Consider the following 18,729-nt stretch of genomic DNA (forward strand, 5'->3'; position numbering starts at 1 on the left):
AGCCCTACTCTTTGAAAGCCTAGATGAGATCTCTGCAGCTTGTAACAATAATGCACTAAACTAAACCAAAATATTTAAACATTAAGCTCAATTTGGATGCTCTCCATTGCTATTTGGAGAAATCAATCTGGTAAAAAGCTATTTATGTGTCATCTACCACAATAGCCAATTTTTATGTACATTACAAATAGGATGTATGTGCATTAAGCTCCCACAATTTCTACCAAGTTTTTGTATAAATACTGGTACATCAGAAAATAATTGCCCTCTCGAACTGCCTATTACAGACAATGCTAGGTGAAAGGAAATACAACAACATCAAAATAGAGAGATTTGAAGTTTTTTAATTCCAGGCCTGCCTCAGCACTCAGGCACTTCAGTCTTAGACATGAGAAGTTTTTGATTCCATGTGGGAAGGATGGGGTAGAGGAAGGCCATGTGCTATCCTCACATTTGACAGTCTATTTCAGTAGAGAAAGCAGAAGGATGCTGCCATGTGTAAGTGTCAGGGGCAGGAAGGGCTGTCAGGGTGTTAGGGGTCCCTGACTGACAGGCATAGAGCCTGCAGGATCTGTATACTCCTCTGCCCTGTTCCTCCTCCAGCTCCCAGCTGATCCCAGCAGGAACTATGCTGGGCACAGAGCAGAACAACACATGCAGAGCCACACTGGCTTCAACAGAGGAGTCTGAGACTTCAGTGGCCTCAGGTTGAAAGTTTTTGATTTGTTAGTCCCATTTTTTTATTAGGGGTATCATCTTCTTCACATAGATCCTAAAAATTGTGGATCTATGTCTACATCACTGCCCTGCAGGCTTTAGGGGCTCAAATCCACAATCTGTTCAGCTCATCCATTACAAAGACCTAACACTGAGACACTGACACTATTTTTTTTCCTTATTCTAGCCAATGTCTGTCTTTAAATTGTGATGGGTAAAACAGGAGATCTCTTTTCAGGATGATGGGGAAATATCCAGTATTTCCCACAGAGAAATAAAGCAAGTCTCTGCCAATTTCTTGAAGAATGACAAAGCAGCAAAACAAAGAGGACTTCTCTTTCTGGTGTGGGAGCACTTTCATTTTGTGAGAAATGGAATCCAGCAAGCCTTCCATTTGATTCACATTTTGAAAAGATGGATTATCTTGTTCTCAGTTGGGATTATGGTCTCCAAGGTCCTGTGGCATTGGAGTGGCAGGGTAGGGCGTAGGAAGAAGCCAAAACAAACTTTTAAGACAAACTCATTTGTAACCTTAACTATGAAGAATCACTCCTTAATAATGTTAAAAACAAAATCAGGGCCAGTGAGTGGAAAAGGAGAGGATAAATACTGTACATGCTGGAGATCTATGTCTTTCTGCTCTACTGACTCATAGCTTAAACATCATACTAGTCAGGTGACATTACCGCAGTGATAAATCTGATCTGTATCTACAGGAGAAGGCTCCTGAGCCAACCCTTTGTTGAATCCTGAGGAAATCATTGCCATATGTGAATATTTTTAGTGGTGCCTTCTGACAAAATACATATTTTCCATTCTTTATTGAGTTGTTTATCTAGACTAGAATTATGATAAACTTCTTGAATGGTTCGTTTTCCCAAGATTCATATGGAACAAATTAAAAATAGGTTTCCATAACAAAAATTACTTAGTGGTAAAGCTATGAGATCTCCCTCTTCTCTTCCTCTCAGATGAGCTTCACAGCCAGACAGATGTGAACAGCCCCATTTTGGCTTCTCAGAACTCAGCTGCACATGCCAAAGAGGCGGTGCCACTCCTCCACGGGGCTGCACGCGGCCAGGTGCTGCCATTGAGAGGCTCTGAACCACCACTGCAGTTAGGTGAATGCAGCAGGATACCATATATTCACTTTTTGCATTCCTTTTAAGGTACTATACTCCTCAGTGAACAAGGTAATAAGGATCTGACTCCTAAAAGAGACATTGAAGAATGGGAATGGCATTTGGATTGTATCTGCATGCCTATATAGTCTTAGTCAGATTACTTGAGTGCAAGCCTTAGAGTGGATATAATTGACTTCTAAGACAATTTTTGGCTCAATAATGAACATGAACCTACATAACAGGTCCATTTGTGCTTCAGCAGTATATCTATCCTTTCATCCCTGCTAAGATTGCCTAACATTTTATTCTGCATAACCAGGTTTTCATTTGAAGTTTGGAGAAACCTTGTGAGATGTCACACTTGTCATCTCTCATGCTACCTTTTTTTTTTTTAATTGCTAAGACTTAAAAAAAAATAAAAATAAAATAAAAAACCCTGCTAAACATAATTTTAAAAAATGTTGCTGAAAAGCTTTGGAATTCTGTGTTTTGCAGGAACCCTGTGTGGTGGAAGACTGTGGCTTTTGTTAAGGATAAACCTCATTTACTCATTTTTATTCTCTGTGAAATTCATACACACCTTAAAAATGTACAGGTCTTTGACAAGTAGTAGTTTGCACATACTTCACAAAGACTTGCCAGAATTTAACAGCCAGAATCCCCAGGCAGTCTGTCTTCACTGAGCATGTCCCAGCTCCTTACAGATTCTGTATATGCTGAATCATATGTGCCTCACAGGTACTGGAAAAAGAATTATTTTTTTTTTTAATAGTATTGTGCAGAATTACTTATAGGAATGAAATCCATTTTCCTCTGTAATGGCTGTCCTCATATGTCTGGAGCTGGAGCAGTCCTGGGCACTGGATGTGGCTCCAGGGAACTGATATCTCTTGTACTCTCAGTCCACCCACTGCTGAAACACAGCATCACAGAGAAGGGAGATATCTACCTCCTGTTGGACAAGAGGAGGACAAAAGCTGTCAGGAAAAGGAAGTATGTGGGAAAATGTGACTTCTTCTGAAGGAGAACTCTAGGTCTAGGTGTTGTCAAGGAATAGAGACTGGGAATAATCTATGGAAATACAGAATCATAGAAGAGTTTGGGTTGGACAGGACCTTTATAGGCCATCCAGTCCAAGTCCCTGCAATGAGCAAGGACATCTTCAACTAGGTTGAGTTGCTCAGAGCCCTGTTCAACCTGACCTTGACTGTTTCCAAGGATGAGCCATCTACAGAGAAGTTTCCCTGGGTATCTCTCCTATTAAAAAATCACTCTCATGTATCTAGTCTGGGTCTGCCTTCATTTAATTTAAAATCATTACCCCTTGTCCTGTTGCTGTATGCCTTGCTAAAAATTCTGTCCTCAAGTCTGTTTTGGGAAAAATCCAGTACACTTGGAAGCCTGGAAAAGAAATAGGGGCTAGAGCCTCGGAACTGTAAGGTGTGCCATAGGTCCAAGCAGTGGCCACAGTCATGCTGAAGAAAGAGATAGGACTGTTTGTGTGCAGAGAAACTGTGCTCAGGGGTCCACAAGGGTGGGAGGAGCAGCCCATTGCAGAAACTGGATGCCAGTGCAGAGGAGTGAAGGTCGAGGAAAGAAGTCTGAGGGCTGACCAACACTGACTGAATATTTGGTGAGGGAAATAATTTGGGAAAGGGAAATGAATCCCCAAATGGGGCACATCTGAATTTCTGAGATTTCCATGTTGTTAAGTGAGGAGCAGGCACGGGACTGCAACAGGACTGGAATTGGACTAAAACAAGTCACAACAAGAGTTCTGCTTAAAAAGCAGAAAAGACAAACACAACCATCCTCAGATCTGCAAACTAAGCTCAAAATCTTTCTGTTCGGCCCCTTTCCTGACTACGTCCCATCCCCTGCTAGTGTACATGTGTGAAATTTGCAGCATCCTTGTTACATCTAGCAGCAAATGTCATTCTCATGCGGGTGAGCATTGAGCTAGCCCCATGGGATTGCACAAATGCATTGCTGGGAAGAGGGCATCAGCTCCAACCTCTTGAATATAAGCAAAATCTGATCTTCTTTACTTCCCAAAACTTTAGGAAAAGATCATGAGACTGGTGAGCTAGATGGTCCTCCACTGGTTGCAGTGTACAGTCTGTGTCCTCACCTCTCCAGGAAACATCTACCCTGTCCTGAGCTTTGGAAGTGCCAAAGACCCTGTAAGGTAAAGGCCAAGGTGCTGGCATGGAATTGAGGGGACTCAACTCACTAATATGCTCTCTAGAGCAAGGAAAAAGCAGGAGGGCCAGAAAAAGCTTGGTTGTAACAGGGAAGTCCATGAAGCAACTGAAGTCCATATCTGTGCAATGGCAAGATCAATCTTCTTTGTGGCTGAAAATAACAATGAGTTAAAAGATTTTGCAGTTTAAAAGATTTGCAGTTCCTCATATGATGTTTGTGTCAGAAGCAGGGATGAAATCCAGTTCTCCTGAGTGACATCCACCTACCTCAGCCACCAGACAATCCTCTTTCTCCCTGCTCTCCCCCGCCTCATTCATCTCACATCTTCCAACTTGTGCAACAAATGAGTCAGGGGATTTAACAGACAACAGATGCCTTCACAGCACAAGTCTGATTCACCCCCCTGGCAAAGTGGGAAAAATCATATGTAACTATTTAATTCAATATTGTAACCTAAGAAAGTGAATGGAAAACCACAGATGACATTAATTCTGGTATGTTGTTATTTTTTAAATCTCTGCATCTGCAACCCTAGAAATGTTCTTTTAAGGGTTGTTAGATATTGGGTGGGATATTTGGTTTCATTTTGCTTTCTGGTACAATTTATCTTAGGCTGCACCACATTAAATCAGTTTTCTATTCCCAGGACAACAAGAGCACTGTGATTCACTTGAATTTATCTTTTCTGATTCATTATAGTAAAAATATGAAACTAACAATTTATTGTAGTTCTATCCAAAACGATAGTCATATCCAAATGACAAGATATCCAAAATACCTAGATTCATTTGTATTTCTACATGAGCTTGGTGTGCTTGTACTTCTTCTGTATATAAAATTGCATCTTTTTCTGATATCGGTTTTTCAGGAGTCCTAATCCTCGAGGCCTTTGGAGAGCTGATGGCAAATGTGCTGCACAATACATGGAACAGTTCTGAAAGTACACAGACACACAGACACACACACATATGAAGAGGATGAAATGCTCCAAATGAGTCACAGATTTTCACTATTCATTCCACGGGCTGCAAAAATTTGCCATGGAATATAATAATGCATTAGATTCCCAGCAGAAATTTGTCAGCAAAGGAAGAAAAACAAAGTCCTCTGCAGAGTACATCACACCAAAGCTGTCAGCCATACAAGGGTTCATAGAATTGGCACATTCAGATCAGATAAGTGTTCATTTTCATACACCCTAATCCTCTTTTGTTCTAGTGTGCTATTATTTGACAGGGAATCTTCATTCTCATTATCTTCTCTTTCACACTCCTGACACAATCCAGAGAAATGAAGAGGGTCTGCATAGCACTAGAAAATAACCTCAGCAGACATTTCCTTCCTGACTACAGATATACTTGCTGGATTTGATGATAAGCTATGAAGCTTTTTTCAAGTATGAGTGACAAGGCTATGATTTCTAAGCAAACTCTTGAAACATCTCTAATTTACAGATATCTCCCCATACTTCAATTGTTTGGCAATAGAGAATTTTCCATCAAATAAACATGAAGGAAATTGAAATATTGTGCCCTACATTATATGCTTAGGCTTCTTAAAGCTTCTTCAACTGCTAGTTGCTGAAGAAAGGAGACAGGGAAAGGTCTTTACTGACAAGATCAGCCTCAGTCAGCTTTAGCTAGTGGCTCCCACACTGTGCCTGACCCACTGAAACAATGGCTGATTTGGATCCAAAGTGCCATCAGCCAGTTTCCAAAGACATCCAAGATCATAGCACAATAAGCTCAGCTTCTCACACTGTATGATCTTGTCCACTCTTTGATTATGAAGGGCACAGAGGAGTCGATTCTAGCATTTTTAAACCCAATCTTCCAGTTTTGTATGTCCCTGCTAGCAACCTAGAAGGCCACTCAAAGCCAAAAGCTGACTCACACAGTTTGAATAAGATCTCTATCCTCCCTCATAGCAATGCTTGAGTCCTAAGTGCCCGAACCAATAGTACAGCCAGAAGACTGAGCTTGGAGAGGGCTCATGAACACTCCAGCCTGAGTTTTCCTGCCTGGAGGACCTGCCAGCTCTCCCCAGACAAGCCAACTCAGAGGCATGTGCAGGCTGGACTGAGGAGTCCTCTCACACCCCAAGCTCATCTGACAATGCTAAACATTGCGTGTGAGCACCGGAGATAGGCTTCACCTCTGAATTACCTTCTGGAGAGGTTTTGTACCTGAGAACAAAGAGAGATTGAGAGATTTCCCAAGTAATTCACACTTGACTTTGTGAATACCACATCCTTTCCACTCACTGTTATTTCCAAGTCAGGAGAGCTTTTAGGACAGAAACCAAGGCAGATTCAGATACTGTCAAGGACTCTAAACAAAGGTTGGAACTTCAACATCTCCTTAAGTATCACTTTATGGGTCTTCAGACTCAAACAGATATTTTTTTTTTTTGTCTATTGTGAAGTGTTTTATTAGCTCAAACAAACTGCTATATGCTGTTGTTTAGTTCCGATGGAAATATGAATAAATTGCCATAAAGACAACACTGCTAAAAAAGACCCATTTTTTCATACATATTCTCCTCATTACAGAAAATGAAATGAAAAGGAAACATTGAGTCAAGAGCAGAAAATGATTAAGATACAATTTCTAGCAAAACTTCAGCATGTCTTTCACTGACTTATAATTTCACTTTTAGGCACACAGGGTGTAGTACACCAAGTGCAAATGTCATCAGTCTACTGTTTACAGTCTTTCTAACCTGAATGGCTAATAAGTTTAACACATTCATTTTTCAGTACAAATTAGGTCTGTCAGAATGACTCACACTTCTATATAAAGGAAGTTCTAAACATATTTAAAGGGAAATTTAGCTGTCAAAGGCAGTTAGTTTGTTGGGGTGAGAGGAATCCCATGTTCCTTTGTAACCTTTCAGAGAACATGGTATTTGGCAGATTGCAGACCTGTTCAAGATAAGTGGTTTTAAAACTTGTTTGTGTATGTTTGTGTGTGTGAAAGAGAGCAATTAGAGACTCTGGAGAGCAATTCTGGAGAAGCTGAAAGCATACTTCTTTGCCCTTTATTACCAGCTAGGACCTTTCTGTAAGTTAGTGAGGTCTGAGGAGGGGTTTACATCCCCATATTTTCCCCCCAATTATATAAGATGATATACTGAAAAACTTTATTTTCCCTACAAATCTTCTCTTGCTGGTGCTCCCAGTTATAACACTACTGCTTCTCACATTTCAAGATCATTTTTCATTGCTAGTTTCTGAAATGTCTTATATAAATATTGGTGCTCAGAATGATCTTTTCCTGAAAAAAGATCTAGCAAAGCAAAAATCTTGTAATCTAAACATGGCTGAAAGCCAAACAATTCTGCTTTAGAATTTTTCCATCCAAAAGGGGAAAATTTACAGCAATGCAGAAGTTCTTCATCAAAGTCTTTAAGCTAAGAACCTAATTTTCTTCTCAGGCGTTGTTTCAGTGGACACATTCTGAGCAGTAGTTAATAAGCCCCCTTTTGTAGTTTGTGAAAGAGACTTTGGAAAGGTGAAATGATGTGCCAAGAACACGGAGCAAGTTGTTCTCTTAGCACAACTAAGAGAGCAAGTTAGTTGCCTCTCCCAACATTAGCATACACCATATCCCACAAAGAGACCTGGGGACACTTTCTTTGTTTCTTTGAGCTCACTATGCTGCATTCAGACCCTCATTTCCCTGTTCAGACCTGGAAGCCCACACACTGGATGAACTGATTCCTAAAAGGCATGCCAGTGTATGCCAGTAAGTCTGTCTCCAAAGCACAGGGTAAAATTCACAGTTTGAAATCCTGTCAGAAAGTAAGAACACCATTTGCACCAGACCTGCAAAAGCCCTGAGCCAAAAAGAAAAAGCAAGACAAAGTCTAAGTCTGGAACTTGATGGTGAAAGTCAGGAGGAGGAGAAGGATGCTATTATGGGAAGGATGACCTATGAGAGGTGACTGACTGGACAGGTGAGGAAAAAGAGGCCCAATATCCTTTTACAGTGGGCAATGCTGCTTCATTCTGAAGTAGTTGGCAAGAAAGGTACCAAGATCCTTTTCCCAAACTCCACTCCTGGACTGCAGGTGATATCCCTGAGCAGAAGTTACTAAATATTTATTAATATTTAATAACCGAGGTTATTAAAAAATATATAAATCTCAGAAATATGGGAAGGCTGAGGTACCTGTCTGGTCTACATTCTAAAGACAGACTGCCCTCACCTCCAGGTTATATACATAAACTTCTTCAACCTACTGCCCTAAGGGGAACACCTTGCCCAGGTATGCCCCTTAGGCAAGCTGTACAACACTAAACACTTTCCCTAGGTACCTAGAAAACTTAACCAGAGAAGTCACAGTTGGTGCTGATTATGGGCCCTGTGATTTTCATTCTTGGCCTTTAAAATTTGTTAAGACATCCTTCCTCAGCACCTGTGGCCTTTTCTGGATTTCAGCCCTTGGTTCACCATTAATGCACCATGTCCCAGCTGCTACTGGAGCTGCAGAAGGGTGCCATTCCTGACTTTTCTGCCTTCTCAGCATCCCTTTCAAAGAAAACAAAATTTTCAGCAAAAAATTTCTTCACTTGAGGGTCATGCAAAGGTCACCTTTTAATCCAGTAGAGGATTAAAGTAAGATGCATGCTAATGATTGGGCAAATTAACTAAATTTCTAAGGATCAAAAGTAACATTTATCTGTGGGCACTGTCCACTTTATCTGTGGGCAGGTAATGCTGAATTCACCCAGTACTGGAATTCTTGGGTTTTAATGGCACATTTGAACTTTCCATTTCCATTCAGAAGAAGTTAAGTTAGATGGTGACCTGAGATGGGTGGGTACAGCATCCTTTTGCAAGGATAATTTTCAGTTAAAACTGTAGCTTGCTTTCAAGCTCGCTTTGCTTTAAATTCTCTATTTGCTCTCACTGCGAGTGTTAATAAGGCAATATGGCACAAACAACAGGTCGAGACAGATTGCCGTTAACTAATCAAAAGAAAAATTGCCTTTCCAAAAGATTATATTTAGCTCCTTTTTTTGGGGAAGGGAAAGGAAGCTCAGCATCAACTGAACTGTTTCAGGTCAGGCCAGTCACCATGGCAACAAATTTTTCTGATATTAGAAAGTATCACTCAGGAAGTGTGGTTGGGATAATAGCATCATGGATCATTTTCATATATCCACTTTAGAATCAGGCCTTAAAGGAGCTACATCCTTTTCTTTTGAAAAGAACTGCAACATAATTTGCAAGATACAGGTATGCAAATAAGTGTGTCAAAGAAAGCAGGCGATCTCAGTCAAATATAGGTCCCAAAAGTTTTGGCTGGCAGAAACCCAGATTTAGCCATCTAGTAACCTGATTGACTGTAGCTGGAGACACGAGTCCCAGCTCACTACAGTATAACAGCATTTTTCTGTTATTTAGTTATAATTAGATGCACTGATGCAGTTTTTCTAAGCATCAGAATACTACCCGAAATAGTGACTACACTTGAATTGTTTTCTTTCTTGTCACATTAGATTTAGCTGTATTTAAAATATGCTAGTTTTGCTTTTAGGAGGAAGGATAAATATGTAATCTAACTACAATTAAGGATTTTCAGTCTGTAATGTCATTCTTTTCACTCTTCTCCTCTCTGGAGGTAGGCACATAGCTTCTGAAAGTGCTTGAAAATAGCTGCTTAGTGATATGGTAAATTCTTAAATTAAGTCTTTTGGAGGTTTTTCTCTGACAACATGAGAAGTGATGGATTCAGTATTCAATATTAGGGATGAAATGTACAAGGCAGAAGGTCAGACACATCTATAAACTGCAATAAAAATATTGAAGATTCTTCCTTGTCATCTAAACAGCACCAAAATCTATGATTGGACCAAGGGGCCACTTACCTCAACATCGATTCCATCAAAAGATTGCACTTCAGAATAAAGCAATGTACACAATACCTAAATATGTATCTTATACTTTCTATTCAGAAGAGTAAAGAAAAGTTTTCACTGGGTACGATATTGTGAGGAAGGGTGAACCAAATTGTGATTTCTCTTTCATGCATGTAAGCCCTGGACTGCCAAGTGAAACTTCTCAGGATTTACCAGAAGGTAAAATGAACTCAGGATACAGCCCAATATATTGCATGAGGTAATGCTCACCCATATAGCTGGTTGGAGAGTTTCCTTATGGCCCAGGGAAGAACATCCAGACTGTGCAGGAATCACCTGTTGAAGCCTCTGTTCCACATGAGGTCAGACTAGACAACCAGAGTGCCTTGGAATCTCTGAAGCTATTAAATGAAAAAAAAATTAGTTACAATTAGTCAAGCTGCTTTTCCTCTGCTCTGGCCCATCAGATTATGACCAACTAGCATCTCCAGGCATTAGCTATTCCAACTGCTGTTTGGTTCAACACTGCCATGAATTAAAGGCACGGGAGGTGTCAACTTTTCAGCTTCATTTTTTCTTAAGTTACCTGCTGCAGCTGAAATCCTTAGTCAGTTCTGGCTTAGCTAAAGTTCAAATTGAGTTAGATGTTTGGAAGATTAAGTAATTTCAAGGACTGGATGCAGTAGGTGTTGTTAGACCAGTAACATGCAGCTGTAGTGGAGACATGTAAATGTCAGCTGCAGCCTGCAACAGTTAGGTCAGCCATGTGCACAGTGTAACCTCCTAAAATAAAAACTTAATGCATCAAGTTTTTGTAGAGGATTGAACTATTATAATCATATAAGTGTAAAAAGGATACATGTCATATATTTTTTATCTGGATTCTGATTTCCTTATATATTTGCTGTTTGTGGTCATAAGCCATGCCCAATTTGTGCTTCAAAACCTGAGACCTATCTGTGGGATTACAAAGCACACAAAAATAAAGATGCTCTACACAGTAAAAACACATCTTAATGATCTTACACAATGATTAAGCTATCCTAAAAATAAGTATTCTCAGTCATATTGTTTGATATAATTTTTCAACTTCCTTCTCCTAATGGAAAATTAGAAATTGTTAAATCTGTCTATCTTAAATGCATTGTATTATGTTGAAACCAAACAAAATGTGTATTATACAAGATATACACATTTTGGTTACAGAATATGATCTTTGTTATTACAAAAAGTGTTAGAAAATGGGATTTATGGAACTTTTGGTGCATGCAATCTAAGTTGTTTATTGTGCTTGATACAATGATTGGAGTAAAGATCTTTGTACTGAGGATAATCTTCCCAAAGACATTTCAGTGCTTATTTTCCAGACAAGATATAAAGTAAGAATGCTTTCTTCCACTTTTTACCCCCTCATATATCTACCAGGCTGTACTATTTTGAATCAGTAGGGGAAATAAAGAGGATGAAACTTTCAGTTATTCCAAGAAAAAAATAGAAAACAGCAGTCATAAAACTATGAAAAATCTAAGAATATGGAAAAAATACACACTATTTCATGTTTAAATGTATTACAGTTAACTTTTACTGTCATTTTTGAGGCCTAGGTATGTGATTAAGATTTGCTGAATAAGATTGAAATGGCAACATCTCTTACGATTATCAAAATCGGGGATGGCTGATGCAGGCTTTTCGACCAGGTCAAATAAAACCTTCCAATATGACTATCATATAAATGAATGTATCATTATACAGATGACTCAGAAAGCTTTAGCATTCGTATTGAAATGACTTTGAGCATTGCATCCTGCACTGTGTGACAAAAGGCAGCACTTTGGTCCCCATGTATAGCCATTCCGCAATTTTTTAGGTGCCATAGAATGTCTGAGATGTCCTCGTTGGGCTGGCAGAGATGAACATGCCTCTATCTGAAGAAAGAGCTGGAGGCCAGCCAGGATAGTCTGGAGCATCTACCATGGCACTAGGCATCTAATTTCAGTCAGCTGAACTGAGCCTGAGGCACCCAGGTTCAGAGCGTGCTAGCAGAGATCTACTCCATACAGTCAGCAGAGTCTGGAGGGTGACTCAACTTGTCTGACTGCAGAGAGATAGTGGCTAAGCAGCCAAGTGATGTGCTGGGTGCCAGTGACTGCATTAACTAGATCTCCAGTGACTGTGACAGTCTAGATACCTAGTTAATGTACAAATGGAGTCCTAATCTCAAATGGATTCACAGCTGTAGAGCTCAATAAAGCATCCCACAACACTTAGTGTTGGTTCAGATCACTCATGGCATCTAACTGCTTGTCAGGGAAGGCAAAGGTCTATTCCACGCCCTGTCTTACACCTGCCATCAGATGGATGCTCCAGATACATTTGGGTGCACCAGCTGGCACTAAAAGCATAAATTCAGGCAGGTGTCCTAATCTGTGACTCTTTGCCTTCCTCCCATAATGCCTTCAGCAACTGCCAATGGGAGATTGCAAAGGCTACAGCCCCTAATAAAGACTAAGCTCACTTAAAAAAACACTGGCTAGAATTGGGCAATTAATTAGCCAATTGCTCATCCAGTCTCGGTGTTGGGAAAAACTCAACTCATCAGAACCTTTAGTCAATGGCAATCAACACCCTTCCTGTCTCATCATCCATCATCTCATTAATTACGTGGTATTTTAAATCTTTCTTGTCCATGACTGCATTGACAAAATAGATTATCAGGGGCAACCAACCTCAGAGTGCCCAGAAGAGGGTCAAATTATAACTGAGAGGAGGTGCTTCAAAATTGTCAAGGGCAATCAGAATTAATGCTCGAGAGGAAATAAAACTGAGCAGATGAAATCCAGGATACTGAGACTTCCCTGAGGGATGACAAAAACACTTTAGAATAATGGCCCAATTATTTAATTCTGAATTTCAGTGAAAATCCTATAAAAGTACTTAAAACACCCCTATTAGCACTAAATGAGCTCATCTTGATTAATGTTATTAAAACAATTGCCAAAGGGTTTAGTAATGATTAAGTCTTTTATCTCAGGTGATAAATTCTTAACATTCTAGCTACATTAGAATAAAGCATAAAAATAAAATTATATTTTAATTTTAATTTTTCTAATTTATTATATTCCTTTTTTGTCCCTCAGTCAGATCCAGCAACACCTGCACATTTCTACCCTCGGCTTGCCACAGGAAAATTATGCAATAATTTTCCCACTGCTTCAGTGGGTACTGAGATGCTTCAACCTGTTCTTCCCACTAGGTTTGGGAACTGTTCAAGGCACCAAATTAGAAGATTAAGCTCCTTTATTGACTCTTCACAGTTAGCAGCATGGGATGAGTTCAGTCAAAGAGTCTGACCTGCTGCCTGACTACATCTGTCTCTTTGTACCCTTCTACCTCAGACATCTTCATCAAATACCTACATTTAGGTGGATGAATCCTAGTCTTCAAACCCTGCGTAGGCACACCATTACAGTAAGAATCCAAGCCCAGCTGAAGCCATTAAAAAGACCCCTGTTGACTTCAATGGTGGATTTGCCTGTACTTACTCTACTGGTAATTGAAAATCATGTTTGATAGCTTTCACATCCATCCCACAGTGTCCTGGCCTTTCCATCCCAGGGGTCTCAGAAGAACAAAACTGAAACCAAGTGTGGGTTTTACCTATGACAAACACATGAAGAAGTCAGGACATGGGAGACCCACACAACCCAAGAGCAAGACATAGCATATGTGGAGAATGTTTGCCCTTGCCCACCTGCATCCTCTCAGTGAGAGAAGCTGAGGAGACAACTGCCAAGCTGACTTCCTCTGCCTGTGCTGGTTATGGACCATAGCACAGAAAGTCTTGCTGTCTTTCCAAGGTATCTGTGCTGCCATTGCAGATCAAGACAGTTAGGGAACCTCCAGGTGCACTGTCTGTAGTAGAAGAGATCTCAGTCCCAAATAAGTGCTCAGAACATTGGTATGGAAGTGGCATTTGCAAAAGCCAAAACACACAGGAAATTTTTATGTGCATGGGTCAAACACCAGCATGCAGAACAAACCACCTACTTTGAAGAACTCCAGAAGTTCTAATCCTTTTTCCTCATACACTTGTGGGCATATAATAAATCCTTCCTTCTCTCATGCCAGTGATGAGTGCATTTGGGTATCACCCTACAGATGCTGATAACAATTTTGCTGTTATTCAAATGGTGTGATGTGCATGTCAAAATACCTGGAGAAGACCCTTAGAGTCCTTACTTTTCTCAAGTTCCTGTCATATCAGGAGGCATTTTCCTTCAATCAGGGGTGAGAGCAAACAGTGACTCATGAGTACTCAAGCCGTGTTGCACTGAGAATGACAGCAGAGTACTTTTCCTTATCTTCTCTGCTACAGGCTCTTCTGGCTGCATTAGGGCACACTGAGGTTTGCTCTTGGACAGATGGAAAAAGCAGATTTGGCAGGCTTTCTTCTCATGTGCAATCGGATGAGCTGTAGTCCTTATCACCAAGTAATTATACAAATATCTGTGAGAGCTCTGGAAGACAAGTGCAGACAGCACCATTGCCCTTCTCACAGCTTTTTGTATACTTGGTATATGAAATATGTATACACTTATACATTTGCACAGGAAGTTTCACCTCAATATAAGGAAGAACAACTTTACTGTGCAAGTGATTGAGATTTCCCAGAGAGACTCTGGAGTCTCCCTCACTGCAGATATTTATGACCCTTTTGGATACAATTCCATCAGGGTTATCCCATGTGCTCTGGGATAACCCTGATAGACCAAGCAGGTCAGACCAGATGACCCACTGTGGTGCCTTCCAACCTCATCTATTCTGTCACTCAGTGATCTCCCCCTCAGAGGAACTGGGTGTACCGTTCCTATGTGGCAAGGAGACCTGAGGATCTCCCATCCTCAGGAAGACACAATGGAGAGAGCTATAGCCAACCCATGAAAAGCAGACACAGTGGACTTAAAGCTATCAACTGCAAACCCAGCACCCTGCATGAGCATGTACAACCTCTGGTGAAGCTGGGCTGCTCCAGCTGGTTGTGTCATGTCTGCATGGACCTCTGCCACACCTCTGGAACCTGCTGCAGATATGGTTCCACACCATAAAGTACTTCCAGCCCTTTATCCAAAGCCCTGCAGACATCAATGCTCCCTTGTGTTTTTCACAAGGGGCACACAGGGCAGCCCCCCTTGGCTTGATAGAGCAATGCAGGGATAAGGGTCTGGCTAGCAACACCCTTTAGTGACACCAAGAAATGCTGAAGAGGAAAGAAAAAGGTGGTTTCAATCCTGTTATGTTTCTTGGCCAACCTGCTTCCACTTGTTATTGTCAGGTTGCTAGAGATGCTGACAGAGCTCACTGATCTGAAGTGACCTTTGCCAGAGGATTTCATGATATTTGTGTGCCTGTATATGGAAAAACTCTTGGTCTGCACAAAGGGAAGTGATAAAGAAACCTGATCCTATAAATGCAGACTTGGGAAATAATAACCAAGAGATTTCATGAAACAAAAATCAACCCAAACAAGTTCTGATTTCTTTTTCTGATATTTCTTCAACAACTTGAAAGTTCTCAAAGTATTCTCTGGAAATACATAAAGTATGAAACATCCTCAGGATTCTTTTCCTTTCATCCCACATTTTGAGCCATGTAGCCATTATTGGATAGTATTTTGCAATTTGATTGTCTTCACCAAAGCTTTTGCAAAATGTTCTTATTTTTTTCTGCTGAAAAAGCCCCTTGATATTTTGATTAGTTTCTCCCTACATGCCAATGAACTTGCAGCAACATGTGGTTTTTTTGCAGTTTTCTGGAAAATATAATATCCTGCCTTAGTTCACAAACTTTGACTCCCAAGAACTCATTTGGTCCCTGATTTTTTTTTTTTTTATCTCTGTGTTTATTTAGTTTTTTATTGAAGTCCAGACACTTTTACTCACCCAGAACTGACTTTCCATCTTAGTCCTATCTAGCTTCTCCTTCTCAAGGATGTTTTTCTTATTTCCAAAATGAAGGCTCCCATTTCTGCAGGTGAGCCCTGTACAGCCCAGAGGAATCTGTCCAACCTGCCAGTTCAGTACAGCAAGGACACAAGGACAGATCACCATCATCTGCACCAGAGAATGGTCACAGCAGTGCCAGGACCACTTCTGAACATGTCCTGCCAGCATTCTTCAATCAGTTCCTAGGCACAGCCAAGGCATTAGACCAGGGAATGGCCAGGTTGGATGCAGGCACCCTGTTTTGGAGGCCAGGGAGAGAGTTTAAGAGTACAGACATTGCCAGATGGCTTCAGAGACAATGAGTCCTCGACAGATGTACTCTTGGAGAACCAGTGGTGCCTTCTCAGAACCTGCTGCATTCGTTCAAACAAGAGCAGGGGTACTGAAGGCTGTCCAGACCACTGAATGCATCTTCATCTGCCAGAAGAATGTGTGAACAGGCCCATGAACACTGTTTGCAGGTGTTCCTCATTCACTTTCACTTTGGCGTTTCAGAGCCCTCCTCCCCATCCAGACACTCCCCATGCCAACAAAATCCCCCTCAGCGGAGTTGGCTGAACTGTGCCAAGTGACTACTGCTACTCAGGTGCTGCTCAATTCCCATTGAGAAGTAATGCTGAATTTAGCTGAAGGTGTTTTTCCCCAATTAAAACTAGCAGGTCTGTGTGCTTTCTGTGTGGGGGAAGGGGGTGTGAAAAAATAGAGGAGTCCCATTCAATTGCACAAGCTTCATGAGCAATTAGCAACTCAGAGTGGAAAGAAATCATGAACCAAATCATAGGAAATGGCAACAGAGCTACAAAGATGACATCATAGTTTATTGGAATTATTTAAACATCTTAGACATATGTGCAAAGCTCAATGGAGAACTCCAACACTACATGCCAGTTAAAATTAGCTTTTCATTCAGGATCAAGTCAAATGTCCTTCTGACTTCACACTGGAGTGCTATACGCATCTTTTTATACATGGCATCTAAATAAAGCCACTGTCACAATTAGCTGTGCTGAAACAACCTTGAATATCACATGATGATGCATATGCTTTAGCTGATGTGCATCCGGAGAGAAAGCTAACCAGAACCACAGGATATTTCAGCCCTCGGGGGGAGGGAAGTGAGCAACTCTGCTGTGGAAAGTAGCTGGAAGTCATCCAGCTTCTCCAGGGCAGTCAGTCATGAATATCCTGCTTTGGCCACAGAGGGGTTGTGGAGGAAGCAGGCTCACAACAATTGGGAAAGGTTTGTAACCACAGGAGTCAAATGAATGAAGCCAAGAGACTGCCAAGTGATGCAACTCATGGGGAAAAGGGAAAAAAAAAATACCCAAACCCTCCTCAGCTCCTACACAGGAGCATTCATCATTCACTGTGACCTTCCAGGAATGTGCTGACAGACACAAAGCGTTCTGTGTGACATTGTGCCAGTGAACTGGAATGACTGCGCTCGCAGCATTGTTCCTAACAGCAGGGCACCATCTCCTGGAGGCTGCACGGCTGTCCCGCCGCTGCCCGGCACTGCGGGCCGGGCTGGGCGGCAGCGATGCACCATCCCATTGAAAGCAATTCAGGACCCAAAAAAAACCCCAAAACAGTGTTCCGAGCTCATATTAAAACCAGCCGCTGCCTCAATTAGGCACAGGCGCCTGAGTGCCTGGGAGGGCTGTTGGAAGCGGGGGTGGTGCTGTGCTAGGATGGGATGGAGCTGGGGGAACGTCCCAAAAACGCTGTGTTGTCAGAGCTGGCAGGCAGACACCTCTCTGCTGTTTATCGGCACAGCACAGCCACCGATGGACAGACAGAAAAGACAAAAAAATTGTTATCATGGAACCGTAGGAAGGTTTGTTTTGGAAGAGACCTACAAAACCATCTAGTTAGTTATCAAAATCACTCTGGCAGCAGAAGTGGAGCGGGGTGGGATGTGGTTGGGGTGTCAGAGGTTTTCCCTGCAGCTGTGACTCTGCTGGGGACCCCGCTGCCCTGGGTGCTCCAGCGGGGCTGTAGCAACACTGTGCTCACAGACACCGTGCTGCCAGTGCAGTTTCTGCTCCCTCAGCAGCAGCAGAGCTGGCCTTGGAGGTTTAGAGGTCATATCAAGCCATGCTTAGTGCAGACAACGGTGTCACATTCCTCTGAAATAGCTCCAGGGTCCTGTTCCCTTCCTTGTGAGCGAGGTAAACCTTATTCCCCAGTGATGAGCCCGGCAGTAAGTTGCTGGTTTGGTTATACCTCCAGTGTTATCTCTCAGACCCTCCTTGCAGAGTCCATTTTCTACCCAGTCCGGATGCTAAATCTGTACAATGTAGCTTTGCTTCAGTGCAAATAGAGTCAATCCCCTGTGCAATGCTGTTATCCAAATTGTTAGACTAACTTAATTTAAAAAAATAAAAATATCAGCTTCATTTTACACCTGCAAATATCTCAAGTCCCAAAACTCTTGATGTCTGAGATACATACCTTGCTAGTCTGCTCTTATTAAAACAGACATCACATATTTTAGCTGAAGGACAAGAACCATGAACAGAAGGTTCTGGGCATCTGGGTGTGTCTAGGAGCACAAGCTGCTGACCCTCAGCTGAAGGGCAGTTGGGCAGCCAGAAGGTTTCACAAACCCTCCTTCTCTGTTTCCTGCAACCATTCCAGCACATCACATCATGAGAAGGGAGGGAGAGAAGGGGGAATAATGCAAGAACATGTGGCATTAGGCTGCCCTTGGCATTGTTGTATCTGCCTCACTGAGGAGCTAAAGTGCCAGCTGGTAATTCAGGGAATGCAGAACAGGAGGAAAGAAAAAAAAATCACTCATGATTCTTGGGAC

The sequence above is a fragment of the Onychostruthus taczanowskii genome, unplaced genomic scaffold (assembly GCF_017590055.1).
Source record: "Onychostruthus taczanowskii isolate IOZ18803 unplaced genomic scaffold, ASM1759005v1 scaffold11, whole genome shotgun sequence".
In the NCBI taxonomy this organism is placed as follows: domain Eukaryota; kingdom Metazoa; phylum Chordata; class Aves; order Passeriformes; family Passeridae; genus Onychostruthus; species Onychostruthus taczanowskii.